At 47.5% G+C, this 12,500-nt stretch overlaps 1 protein-coding gene across 12 annotated transcripts in view; it reads right to left on the bottom strand.

The window, feature by feature from the left end:
* The window catches only part of tgo (Aryl hydrocarbon receptor nuclear translocator homolog tgo), a 1,077,969-nt gene that overhangs the window by 642,280 nt on the left and 423,189 nt on the right, over positions 1-12,500 (bottom strand). Inside the window, exon 1 of one of the 12 annotated variants that reach the window (XM_053783779.2) lies at positions 4,596-5,094. The exons of 6 other annotated variants lie outside the window; for them this stretch is intronic. The gene's annotated coding sequence lies outside the window, so the exon portion shown is untranslated. Of the gene's footprint in view, positions 1-4,595; positions 5,095-12,500 lie in introns of those variants that run through there. 5 more of the 12 variants (XM_053783780.2, XM_053783781.2, XM_053783782.2 and 2 more) reach the window with 5 other exon arrangements.

The following is a 12,500-nucleotide window of genomic DNA, read 5'->3' as shown; positions in this document are numbered from 1 at the left end:
TGATATACTTCAGGTACTCTTGCTGCCTACTGCTACGTAGTGGATATTTTCCTGTGTAAAAGTTTGACAGGTGGCAAGTTTATGAAGATTATCACGATCAAAACACAAGCTGCTGGTCAAGATTAATGAACTCTTCTATCAAATTATTCTTGTTAGTATTTCAATACTTTCGAGGCTTGGAAAAACTATGCCGATATTTCACATAACAATCTTAAGAACAATTAGAACAACATTGATCTGACGTTCACGTACCTGTGGTGTACCCGTATTCGGTTTCTAGTACTGTTTTTTCTACTTACGAGATTCCGTAACGGATGAATTATCTGACTGTTAAAACAACTAATATTAGTATAAACAATTTATGAAGTAAAATAGAGAAAATAGATAAAGCTTAGACAAAACAACTTACAAATTTAAATTCAAAGCTGAAGTGTTTGACTACCATTTTACCACGGGTAAAGCTTAACATAATGGCGCCTAGCTACCAATTACTAGGAAGCCCGCATAACCTTGGTTTGTCTAACAGCGCTCCAATAATTTTCCAATACAACAAGGTCCCGGCACTTCCCTCTTCCTTTTATACTCAGGGTGAAATGCAAAATTTCCATCTATCAACATAAGATTAAAAGAATGAGAAACCACAGGATTAGCACTGTCAGTGTTCTTGTTAAAATATGTGAGGTTTGTTATCCACGCGCCCATCCTTCCCGGAGATAATAGTACACACAGCCTCATGACAGATGATACAGAGCAATTAACACAGACTTTCAACTCTTGTCATGAACAATTCGTACGACATTCAACAATAAACGTCCCATTACATAACTTTGTAATTCTGTAATAAGTGTCCTACAGGTGCTGCAATTAATTTTAATTCATATCCATATTTAAAAAAAAATACCCCATTAAATACGTGCTGATTATAATGTAACATTACAACTACATCTGGATCACAAACTCCCAACTCGTTTACAATTATGTAAGTTCTGATTAACAAGATAATCGATAACCAGTTTTAACAAGTACATTGTGCCAATGTGTGAGTCATAAGTCTTGTAATCCTTCACACAGTGATTTCATTGATAAATACTCTGTGATCAGCAGCATCAACAGAAGCATCACGGGCAAGCAATTAATAACCCCAACACCTCCATTTAGGACTCTACATATCAGTAATCAAATCTTTAGGAAAATACGGTAATAATGATGAAATGTTCAAAATGAGATATCATAATGAGCAGTACAATGCTTATTCACTTGAGCTCAAACCTCAGAATGTAATCTAACAATCTATTATATACTACAAGCAATTTGATTTTAAATAGTATTACTAGAGTATTATCAGTGCTTTTGCTAATAGTAGATTTAACACTACTGATTATTACTATTTTACTATGAGCAGCGCTGCCGCCCAATAAACTCAGCCCTTTGGGCAAAAAACTATTATCACTACCATGGTTATATGAACTTATAAGCTTTATCAACTGTCGGTTGTGCTTCCCATATTATTTCAGATATAATTTGCTGACAGTCATATACCTACCTATTACTTAATAATTAAAATCCATATTCTGAATTTTTAAACACTGACGAAAGCCACGAAACTGTAAAAACTTTTAGACAGGAAAATGGAAATCATCGAGGGGGATTTTTAAATTAAAATAATGAGAGGAAATTGATCACATGTATATAGTGGATACGACCCCTTAAAGAAGTGCAGGAATGCTTTTCTTCAACACACGGTGACAGCCAACTAGGAGGAACGTGTTTCACCTAATTCTGACAAACAAGAAAATCCTGATAAATTTGTTAGTGAATTAAATTGTAGAGATTGTTACCCTGAATGGATAAACAAATATTTAAAAAGACAATTTAGCAAATAACCGCTAATCGCTAGTTATCACCGCTTTGGTAGTCAACTTGCAGTCAGCAGTACACATACCTCTCAATATGACCATACACTGAATGGGAGGTAGTCATGTTTGATTCAAGAAACCAGTTGCTCAAATTCCTTGAATCAGAAGCACTTCACCAGTATAAAGACATTCCCCTGATTGAAGGATGTAGTCTTCCATATACGATGATGCAATATGAAATTTACAAACCTACATTTCCAGAAAATTCATGCCATTTAAAGTTTTGTCACCCTTTTTTTTGGGCGAAGCCTAGTTTCAAGGCTTTTTGTGTATCCCTATGTTCATGGGATATGGATATAAGGTGCACGATAAAGTGGTAGCTCCGGCGGCTATTGCACATCCTGAGCTTGATGCGCACTCGCAAGACCTCAGGTACTCTCACACTGGATACAGCAAGAGAACAAAGAAAACTTATGCTAGGAACCTGGAACCTATTATGTACAGCATACTATATTTCCCAACAGTTTTCAAAGCAGAGTAAAAGATGAATCACATTTCACCAAGCGATTCCGATACTAGTCCGTGTCAGCATACCGCAGGCCAGCGCTTACATTATCAAATAAGTGTTCTTGGGATGCATAACATGGGTAAGATATCTAGCCTTCACTCTCAAGGTCCCGGGTTCATTCTCCGGTCAGGTCGGTGTGTTCATGGTAGAGGAATTTCACGAGCTGAGTCTTAAGGTCCTGGGTGGGTGCCGGCTCCTCTGCAGCGGTAAACTGGCCATATAAGAGCACGGAGCTCCGACACATGGTAAGCGTCCGCCGTACTACGTTGAAACACTCCCAGAAACCACCAACTGCAGAAATAGGCGTGGATGGCCCCTGAAGATCAGAACCTGTGACTGATTTCGAGTTTTTCTACCCTCAGTTCTGCCTAGGGGAACGCTTTTCTGCTGATTGCCTGTTCAATCTGGTTGTTACTGAAGGTCGGCTGGGCCACACATTTATCGCAGCCTGGTTGATCGGGTATTTGAAGGCAGCAGTAACCCATATCCCTCTAGAAAACTTTTACAGGTGTTTCCGCAATATTTCGGATATCTGCTTGCAGCAGGCTGAATAGGTGTTGGTATCATTTTTCACTACTAAGTGACACAGGTATTGGTATCACCCTTAAAAAGTAATGCAGGTGTTGATATCACCTACAGATTGAGCGAGCTAAGTGTATCAACAGTCTCAAGTCTGGGTCTAGCATAACATTATGACTCACGAAACCTTCAATATCTTTTTCACATTTGTATACACAGCATATGTGAGCGTCTAACAACAAATCCAGAGCAGAAAGATCAAAATATGGTACAAAAATCTTTTCTTCATTTTATTTACCATGACCTTCGCACCATCCAAACATCATCTCACATTTCTTAAAAAAAAAAAATTATTTACTCTGGAATTATTACCGTTCAGATTAAAAAAATGATTTATGAAAGGCAAAGGACTAAGAATTAGCATTGAGACTGTATAACTTATTAGACTACTCGTAAGGTTATATAAAACTATTTAACAGCTGATATTTCTTTCTTAGGTTTTCTTCCCAAAATTTAAAACAGAAACAAACCTTCTATATATTTTGAGTCCTCCCTAATACATTTATAAAGACGACAACGAACGAGATTAGTTCATAGAGTACTATTTAACGAGCCCAGATAAGTAGCAATAAAACTGGTTGTGTACCAAGTACTACTTAAAACTTAATGAACGACAATGAACCCTCATGAATCTACTAGTGCTAGATAATAACACGTTAACGACAACCAACCCAGTCACTTGCCAATCACTAGTACCAAACCTCATGTAGCTACCCACTGGCCGGGCACCACCCATTATACACCTGGGAACAGCCTCTACTTCGCGTGTAGAAAGCTTCTCCTAGCGGCTGGCGAGTTTGACTGTTTTACTTACTTTACTGCCGCCGCCATTACTGACACCCAGTTCACCTGCAGTATTCCTATTACCAGAGCTCGTTAGAGGAAGTGACGTGTGTTAAGATAGATGGCACAAATGGCGGTTTCAATGTTATGAAGGACCTTCATGGGCAAGACGTGCAGGGCAGCCACCTAGATGATACTACGAAGTAGCGTGGACAGCACTACTTCAAGTAGTAAACTAGCAACCAGAGTCGCTACGTTCTTTAGTTGATGTTCCGTCACAACAGGGTTTCCAAGGCAATATGCCAATATCCCAAAGGTAATATTCATAACCTATTCTACTACGCACAATTATAATACTTCACAAGATTCAAAACACCAACGATATACCTGTGTTGAGCGAGAACACTATTAAAATTAATGACGAAGACATGACTGCGTCTCTGCACTTAAAAAGGGCACATCTTATAATATATAATAGTGATGGCACATGCTTGGCGGCTAATCACCCTGCCCAAGATTTATTCTCTACCGTCTCTCAGCCAATGCTTCACTTCACTACTCCACTAAAGCAAACACAGTTGCCACATTTTCCAATGTCATTAGTTTCAATTCCGACAAATATTCCTTTTAATAAATACACGCTAATGCATAATAACTTGTAAATATTAACGCACACAAGTAGCTATTGAAGTTTTCACAGCATGCCGATTATATTTCAATATTACTTTCGTGAGTATCTGCATCTTCATCTGTGGCATATCTGTCCAAGACTAAACTTTAGAGTACGCATGAAAAACTCAAGCTATTACCGGTCACAGACAGTCGTTTTGTATGACTAGCGGGGGTGTCCCGGGCCAACGTAAAGCCCTACCACCAAGCTTTGACGAGGAGAGCGACACAGTGAGGGCGCGGAGCAGCGACGCTGACTGCCTGCGTGGCTACCGCAAAGTAAGGTTGTAAGAACACGTGGGAGCTGACACTGGGGAGGTGGAGGCAGCACTACAACAGCTTCCACAACAGCACGCTCACTAACGCACACCGCAGCGCTTCACTACACATCCCTGGCTCTACGCTATGATCGTGACTTCCCCTCGCGCTCATGCTCCACAATTTTTCATTCTGTTAACCCCCCACAGCTCCTCTAAGGAAACCTTTCGTATTATTGGATGTTGTTATACACCTGTTGAGAGACTTATCTGATGATACATACACTCCCAGTCACCTGCCTCTCAAATACACACACTAGCACTGCTGTTTATGGTTGACGCTCAATATGCGACGTGGCAACTCCCATGTCGAGACAAACGTTTACATCGAGTTCACGAGAATTTCCCCTGATGAACATGTCGTCTCATAATTTTTAATGCATCATCAATCAATGAGTTGAGATTTTTAAAATAAACCTATACTCAAAAAAAACTAATTAATCAATGGACGAAAAACGGTCCCAAATTTAGAGTTCGAAGACCATCAATTTCGAGCTATCCATCAAGAGGATCCCAACATAAACATTATCAAGAGTAATAATAATAATGGGGGCAAATCAATAAGTCACCATGAGTTCACTTGATACCAGGACGAAGGCACCCCTAGTGCATTTGATCATTAGTACACAAATTCACTACGTGTTACATGATGTGATCTATAATTTCTAACTAGTGGACCGGTAAATCACCAGAAAACCTCGCTCATTTGACCAAAACTTCCAGTTAACTGATCATACGACTGAAAACTGTCAGAAAACATTTGTCCTGTTTCCTGACGAATGAACAACCACTACCACCAGTTGCACGATGTCCACACACTACATCATCCAATGGTTGCAGCTCGGAGACTGCGTGCGGCTAGCAGTAACAGGCTGGTTGACGAAAACTTCTTGATCTAGATTGTTTAGGTAACACACTTGTGGGGTGAGGGGGAAAGTGGTGATAAGGGAAGAATAAGTTGGTGAAAACAAGATTAAATGAGACCTTGATCTGCCGGGAGGCCTGGTCTGGGACCAGGGTGTGGGGTACCTTGATCTTGGGACCAGGGTGTGGGGTACCTTGATCTGCCGGGAGGCCTAGTCTGGGACCAGGGTGTGGGGTACCTTGATCTGCCGGGAGGCCAGGTCTGGGACCAGGGTGTGGGGTACCTTGATCTTAGGACCAGGGTGTGGGGTACCTTGATCTGCCGGGAGGCCTGGTCTGGGACCAGGGTGTGGGGTACCTTGATCTGCCGGGAGGCCTGGTCTGGGACCAGGGTGTGGGGTACCTTGATCTTGGGACCAGGGTGTGGGGTACCTTGATCTGCCGGGAGGCCTGGTCTGGGACCAGGGTGTGGGGTACCTTGATCTGCCGGGAGGCCTAGTCTGGGACCAGGGTGTGGGGTACCTTGATCTGCCGGGAGGCCTGGTCTGGGACCAGGGTGTGGGGTACCTTGATCTGCCGGGAGGCCTGGTCTGGGACCAGGGTGTGGGGTACCTTGATCTGCCGGGAGGCCTGGTCTGGGACCAGGGTGTGGGGTACCTTGACCTGCCGGGAGGCCTGGTCTGGGACCAGGGTGTGGGGTACCTTGATCTTGGGACCAGGGTGTGGGGTACCTTGATCTGCCGGGAGGCCTGGTCTGGGACCAGGGTGTGGGGTACCTTGATCTGCCGGGAGGCAGGGACTTGAGCTAGAGTTCGTCACGGCCACGCTAGCTGGAGATTCGTCTGTAAGAACTTGCATTTGTGGTCACAGAGGTGCCTGTGCTAACCTTCCTATGGTGTAGAAATATACCTAGTTGGACAAATCTTATTGTGGCTAGCAGGTCTAGTGGCTAACGCAACGGGCTGGAGTTTTGAGACTCTCTGACCGCGGGTTCAATCCCGGCCGGGGTATGGTTTGTTTGCAATCGTGTCATTACGATTTCGTGAGTCTTGGTGACTGTGGTAGGTAGATGTGGGATGTGGCTGTAGTGGACGGCAGTTATGGTTTGTAGTGGGCGGTGGTTGTGGTAGGTAGTTGTAGGGGTGGTTGTGATGGGTGAAAGGTTGTGGAGGGCTGCGGTTATGCTGGGTGGATGATGATGTGGGTGATGATTACAATAACCACTGTCATCATCCCTCTCTAATAACCACTACTACCATCACCCCTCTCTAATAACTACTACCATCACCCCTCTCTAATAACTACTACCATCACCTCTAACTACCATCACCCCTCTCTAATCACTACGATCACATCTCTACCTACCTGTTTACCTACGTGAAAGTTGTTCCGGGGGTCAACGCCCCCGCGGCCCGGTCCATGACCAGACCTCCCGGTAGATCAAGGCCTGATCAGCCAGGCTGTTATTGTTGGCAGTCCACAGTCGAACGTACAAACCACAGCCCGGGGATCAACGCCCCCGTGGCCCGGTCCATGACCAGGCCTCCCGGTGGATCAGGACCTGATGAACGAGGCTGTTACTGCTGGCCGCACGTAGTCCAACGTACGAACCACAGCCCGGCTGATCAGGTACTGACTTTAGGTATCTGTCCAGCTCCCTCTTGAAGACAACCAGGGATCTATTGGTAATCAAGTCCCTCTTGAAGACAGCTAGGAGCCTACTCGTAACTCCCTTCATGCATGAGATGAGAGTCTACAGTCTTGGGCCCATTACACTTAAAGTTTTCCGGTGTACTTACGGCACCGCTACTTTTCACTGTTTCTATGTTGCACCGTCTGCCCACTTTTTTTTGTTTCACCTTTCATTAACATGTATTGTCATTAAATGTCCATCTTTAAATACCTCTACCATCATCACCACACCCGTCCATTACCACTGCCACCATCACGCCCCTCCCTTTAATTACCTTTTACTGTCATAACTCAAACCGCCGCCGTCAGCCCCCTAGTGTCACCACTCACCAACCTAGTCATCACATTCCCTTCACCACCCACCAGCACCGTCACCACCCACCAGCACCGTCACTACCCACTAGCACCGTCACCATCCACCAGCACCGTCACTACCCATTAGCACCGTCACCACCCACCAGCACCGTCACCACCCACCAGCACCGTCACCACCCACCAGTACCGTCACCACCCACCAGTACCGTCACCACTCACCAGTACCGTCACCACCCACCAGCACCGTCACCACCAACCAGTACCGTCACCACCCACCAGTACCGTCACCACCCACCAGCACCGTCACCACCCACCAGTACCGTCACCACCCACCAGTACCGTCACCACCCACCAGTACCGTCACCACCCACCAGTACCGTCACCACCCACCAGTACCGTCACCACCCACCAGTACCGTCACCACCCACCAGTACTGTCACCACCCACCAGTACCGTCACCACCCACCAGTACCGTCACCACCCACCAGTACCGTCACCACCCACCAGTACCGTCACCACCCACCAGTACCGCCACCACCCACCAGTACCGTCACCACCCACCAGTACTGTCACCACCCACCAGTACCCCCACCACCCACCAGTACTGTCACCACCCACCAGTACCGTCACCACCCACCAGTACCGTCACCACCCACCAGTACTGTCACCACCCACCAGTACCGTCACCACCCACCAGTACCGTCACCACCCACCAGTACCGCCACCACCCACCAGTACTGTCACCACCCACCAGTACCGTCACCACCCACCAGTACCGTCACCACCCACCAGTACCGTCACCACCCACCAGTACCGTCACCACCCACCAGTACCGTCACCACCCACCAGTACCGTCACCACCCACCAGTACCGTCCCACCACCCACCAGTACCGTCACCACCCACCAGTAACGTCACCACCCACCAGTACCGTCACCACCCACCAGTACCGTCACCACCCACCAGTACCGTACCACCACCCACCAGTACTGTCACCACCCACCAGTACCGTCACCACCCACCAGTACCGTCACCACCCACCAGTACTGTCACCACATACCAGTACCGTCACCACCCACCAGTACCGTCACCACCCACCAGTACCGTCACCACCCACCAGTACCGCCACCACCCACCAGTACCGCCACCACCCACCAGTACTGTCACCACCCACCAGTCACCACCCACCAGTACCGCCACCACCCACCAGTACTGTCACCACCCACCAGTACCGTCACCACCCACCAGTACCGTCACCACCCACCAGTACCGTCACCACCCACCAGTACCGTCACCACCCACCAGTACCGTCACCACCCACCAGTACCGCCACCACCCGCCAGTACTGTCACCACCCACCAGTATCGTCACCACCCACCAGTACCGTCACCACCCACCAGTACCGTCACCACCCACCAGTACCGTCACCACCCACCAGTACCGCCACCACCCACCAGTACTGTCACCACCCACCAGTACCGTCACCACCCACCAGTACCGTCACCACCCACCAGTACCGTCACCACCCACCAGTACTGTCACCACCCACCAGTACCGTCACCACCCACCAGTACCGTCACCACCCACCAGTACCGTCACCACCCACCAGTACCGTCACCACCCACCAGTACCGTCACCACCCACCAGTACTGTCACCACCCACCAGTACCGTCACCACCCACCAGTACCGCCATCACCCACCAATACAGTCACCACCCACCAGTACCGTCACCACCCACCAGTACTGTCACCACCCACCAGTACCGTCACCACCCACCAGTACTGTCACCACCCACCAGTACCGTCACCACCCACCAGTACCGCCACCACCCACCAGTACCGTCACCACCCACCAGTACCGTCACCACCCACCAGTACCGTCACCACCCACCAGTACCGTCACCACCCACCAGTACCGTCACCACCCACCAGTACCGCCACCACCCACCAGTACCGTCACCACCCACCAGTACCGTCACCACCCACCAGTACCGCCACCACCCACCAGTACCGTCACCACCCACCAGTACCGTCACCACCCACCAGTACCGCCACCACCCACCAGTACCGTCACCACCCACCAGTACCGTCACCACCCACCAGTACCGCCACCACCCACCAGTACCGTCACCACCCACCAGTACCGTCACCACCCACCAGTACAGTCACCACCCACCAGTACAGTCACCACCCACCAGTAGTCACCACCCACCAGTACAGTCACCACCCACCAGTACCGTCACCACCCACCAGTACCGTCACCACCCACCAGTACAGTCACCACCCACCAGTACAGTCACCACCCACCAGTAGTCACCACCCACCAGTACAGTCACCACCCACCAGTACCGTCACCACCCACCAGTACAGTCACCACCCACCAGTACCGTCACCACCCACCAGTACAGTCACCACCCACCAGTACCGTCACCACCCACCAGTACAGTCACCACCCACCAGTACCGTCACCACCCACCAGTACAGTCACCACCCACCAGTACCGTCACCACCCACCCGTACATTTAAAACAGGTTTTCCTTGTCTGGAGTTTGACCCTTCATTTCCACTTTATTTTTTTACAATATTTAACTGATAATTAAGAACAGGACTCGGAGTCAATATCATTTATCACACGTCGTAAAAAATAATTAGAGACTTTATTATTGGAAGATCTAACTTAACTTTCTTAACTCTCGATATTAGTATTTACATTTCATATATGTGGCGTGTAACATTATCCACGAACCTTCTAGATCAAGTACACTCTGACGAATAATAAGTCAAAATACCGTGGATGGAGTAAGTCACCAGACCCTCGGCACCTGGTGAGGAATCTCATCTCTGTCCTGGCCCATGTCATGCCTTTACCTTTGATGAGTACCTGAGAGTTTGTTTGTTCCTGGAGCCTCTTCCCTGGGTCAAGCTTGTCTAGAGCTTACCTGGTAAACCAGGCTATTTACTGCTCCTGGCGGCCTGCTAACCCACATACCCATCACAAGCTGGTTGATTTGCTTGTTGGAGATATTTGTCCAATATTCTCTTGAAGTCTTCTACATTTAACTCAGCAATGTTTTTGATATCCTCTGGTAAGATATTAAACAATCTGGGACCACGGATACAATGTTCTCCTTTACTGTGCCCACGATGCCCCTGCTTATCACTTGGTTTATTGTACACTTCCTCCCATCTCTCTCTCTCTCTCCTCCGCTCCATTAAGTACATATTAAGGAGGTTAACACATTACCAGTAATTTAAATGTCTTGTATAGGCCAGTAGGCCTTCTGCAGCGTTCCTCCATTCTTATGTTCTTATGATCTATGCAGGCCGTAAATGATCTATGTATCTGTTCCAGTTCTGATATTTCTCCAGGCTTGAACGAAGCCGTCAACACTAAATCAACACTAAACAATATTACAAACGAGAGAGCACAAGCAGAGTCGACATTGGGATATTTTCCCTTATTTTGAAAGTTCTCCTTATCCACCCTCTCTATTCCTGGCTGTCGTGACATTTGCCTTTTTTTTTTTTTAAGGTCAGTCGACCGGGTCGTTTATGTGTTCCTTTCATGCTATTTGATAATCCTCTTGGGTTTTATATAAATTATCCCTTTTGAGTCCTTTATTCTTTCCCTACCTAGGTTATTGGAACTTAATACCACTGAACGCCAAGTTTTCTACTGCTCACTGGAAAACCCTGCTACTATCTTCCTGCATTTTTTCGTGTCTATATAGGCGACTTGCATCATGATTTTGGAGTCATCCGGAAATGATACAAAACTGTGGCGAGTATTATTTATGTCTGCTATGAGGATGAACAATAGAGGCGCCAGGACCGTGAATTAGAACACTGAGCTTTTTACCTCGCTAATGAGTCACAAATGGGGCAAGAAGCCAGAACATAAAACGGTAGTGTGCGGAAGAAAAAGCAGCAGCAAGCAACAATAAGCAACAGCAACAACAACAGCAGCAGCAGCAGCAGCAGCAGCAACAAGCAATAGCAGCAACAGCAGCAACAACAAGCAACAACAGCAGCAGCAGCAACAAGCAGCAGCAAGCAACAAGCAATAGCAGCAGCAGCAACAGCAAGCAACAACAAGCAATAGCAGCAGCAACAACAAGCAACAACAGCAGCAACAAGCAGCAGCAAGCAACAACAAACAATAGCAGCAGCAGCAGCAGCAGCAACAGCAGCAGCAGCAGCAACAAGCAACAACAAGCAACAGCAGCAGCAGCAAGCAACAAGCAACAGCAGCAGCAGCAACAAGCAGCAGCAGCAAGCAACAAGCAATAGCAGCAGCAGCAGAAACAGCAGCAGCAGCAGCAACAACAAGCAACAACAAGCAACAGCAGCAGCAGCAGCAACAAGCAACAGCAGCAGCAGCAGCAGCAGCAGCAGCAGCAACAAGCAACAGCAGCAGCAGCAACCAACAAGCAACAGCAGCAGCAACCAACAAGCAATAGCAGCAGCAAGCAACAAGCAATAGCAGCAGCAACAAGCAACAGCAGCAGCAGCAGCGACAACAAGCAATAGCAGCAACAAGTAATAGCAGCAGCAGCAACAAGCAACAGCAGCAAGCAACAAGCAACAGCAGCAGCAGCAACAAGCAACAACAGCAGCAGCAGCAGCAGCAGCAGCAACAAGCAACAAGCAACAGCAGCAGCAGCAACAACAAGCAACAGCAGCAGCAACAAGCAACAGCAGCAGCGACAACAAGCAGCAGAAGCAGCAACAAGCAACAAACAAGAGCAGCAGCAGCAACAAGCAACAGCAGCAGCAACAAGCAACAGCAGCAGCAGCAACAAGCAACAGCAGCAGCAACAAGCAACAGCAGCAGCAGCAACAACAACAAGCAGCAGCA

The sequence above is a fragment of the Cherax quadricarinatus genome, chromosome 33 (assembly GCF_038502225.1).
Source record: "Cherax quadricarinatus isolate ZL_2023a chromosome 33, ASM3850222v1, whole genome shotgun sequence".
In the NCBI taxonomy this organism is placed as follows: Eukaryota; Metazoa; Arthropoda; class Malacostraca; order Decapoda; family Parastacidae; genus Cherax; species Cherax quadricarinatus.
The sequence above is the reverse complement of the archived record's forward strand: the minus strand, read 5'-3'. Positions and strand labels throughout refer to the sequence as shown.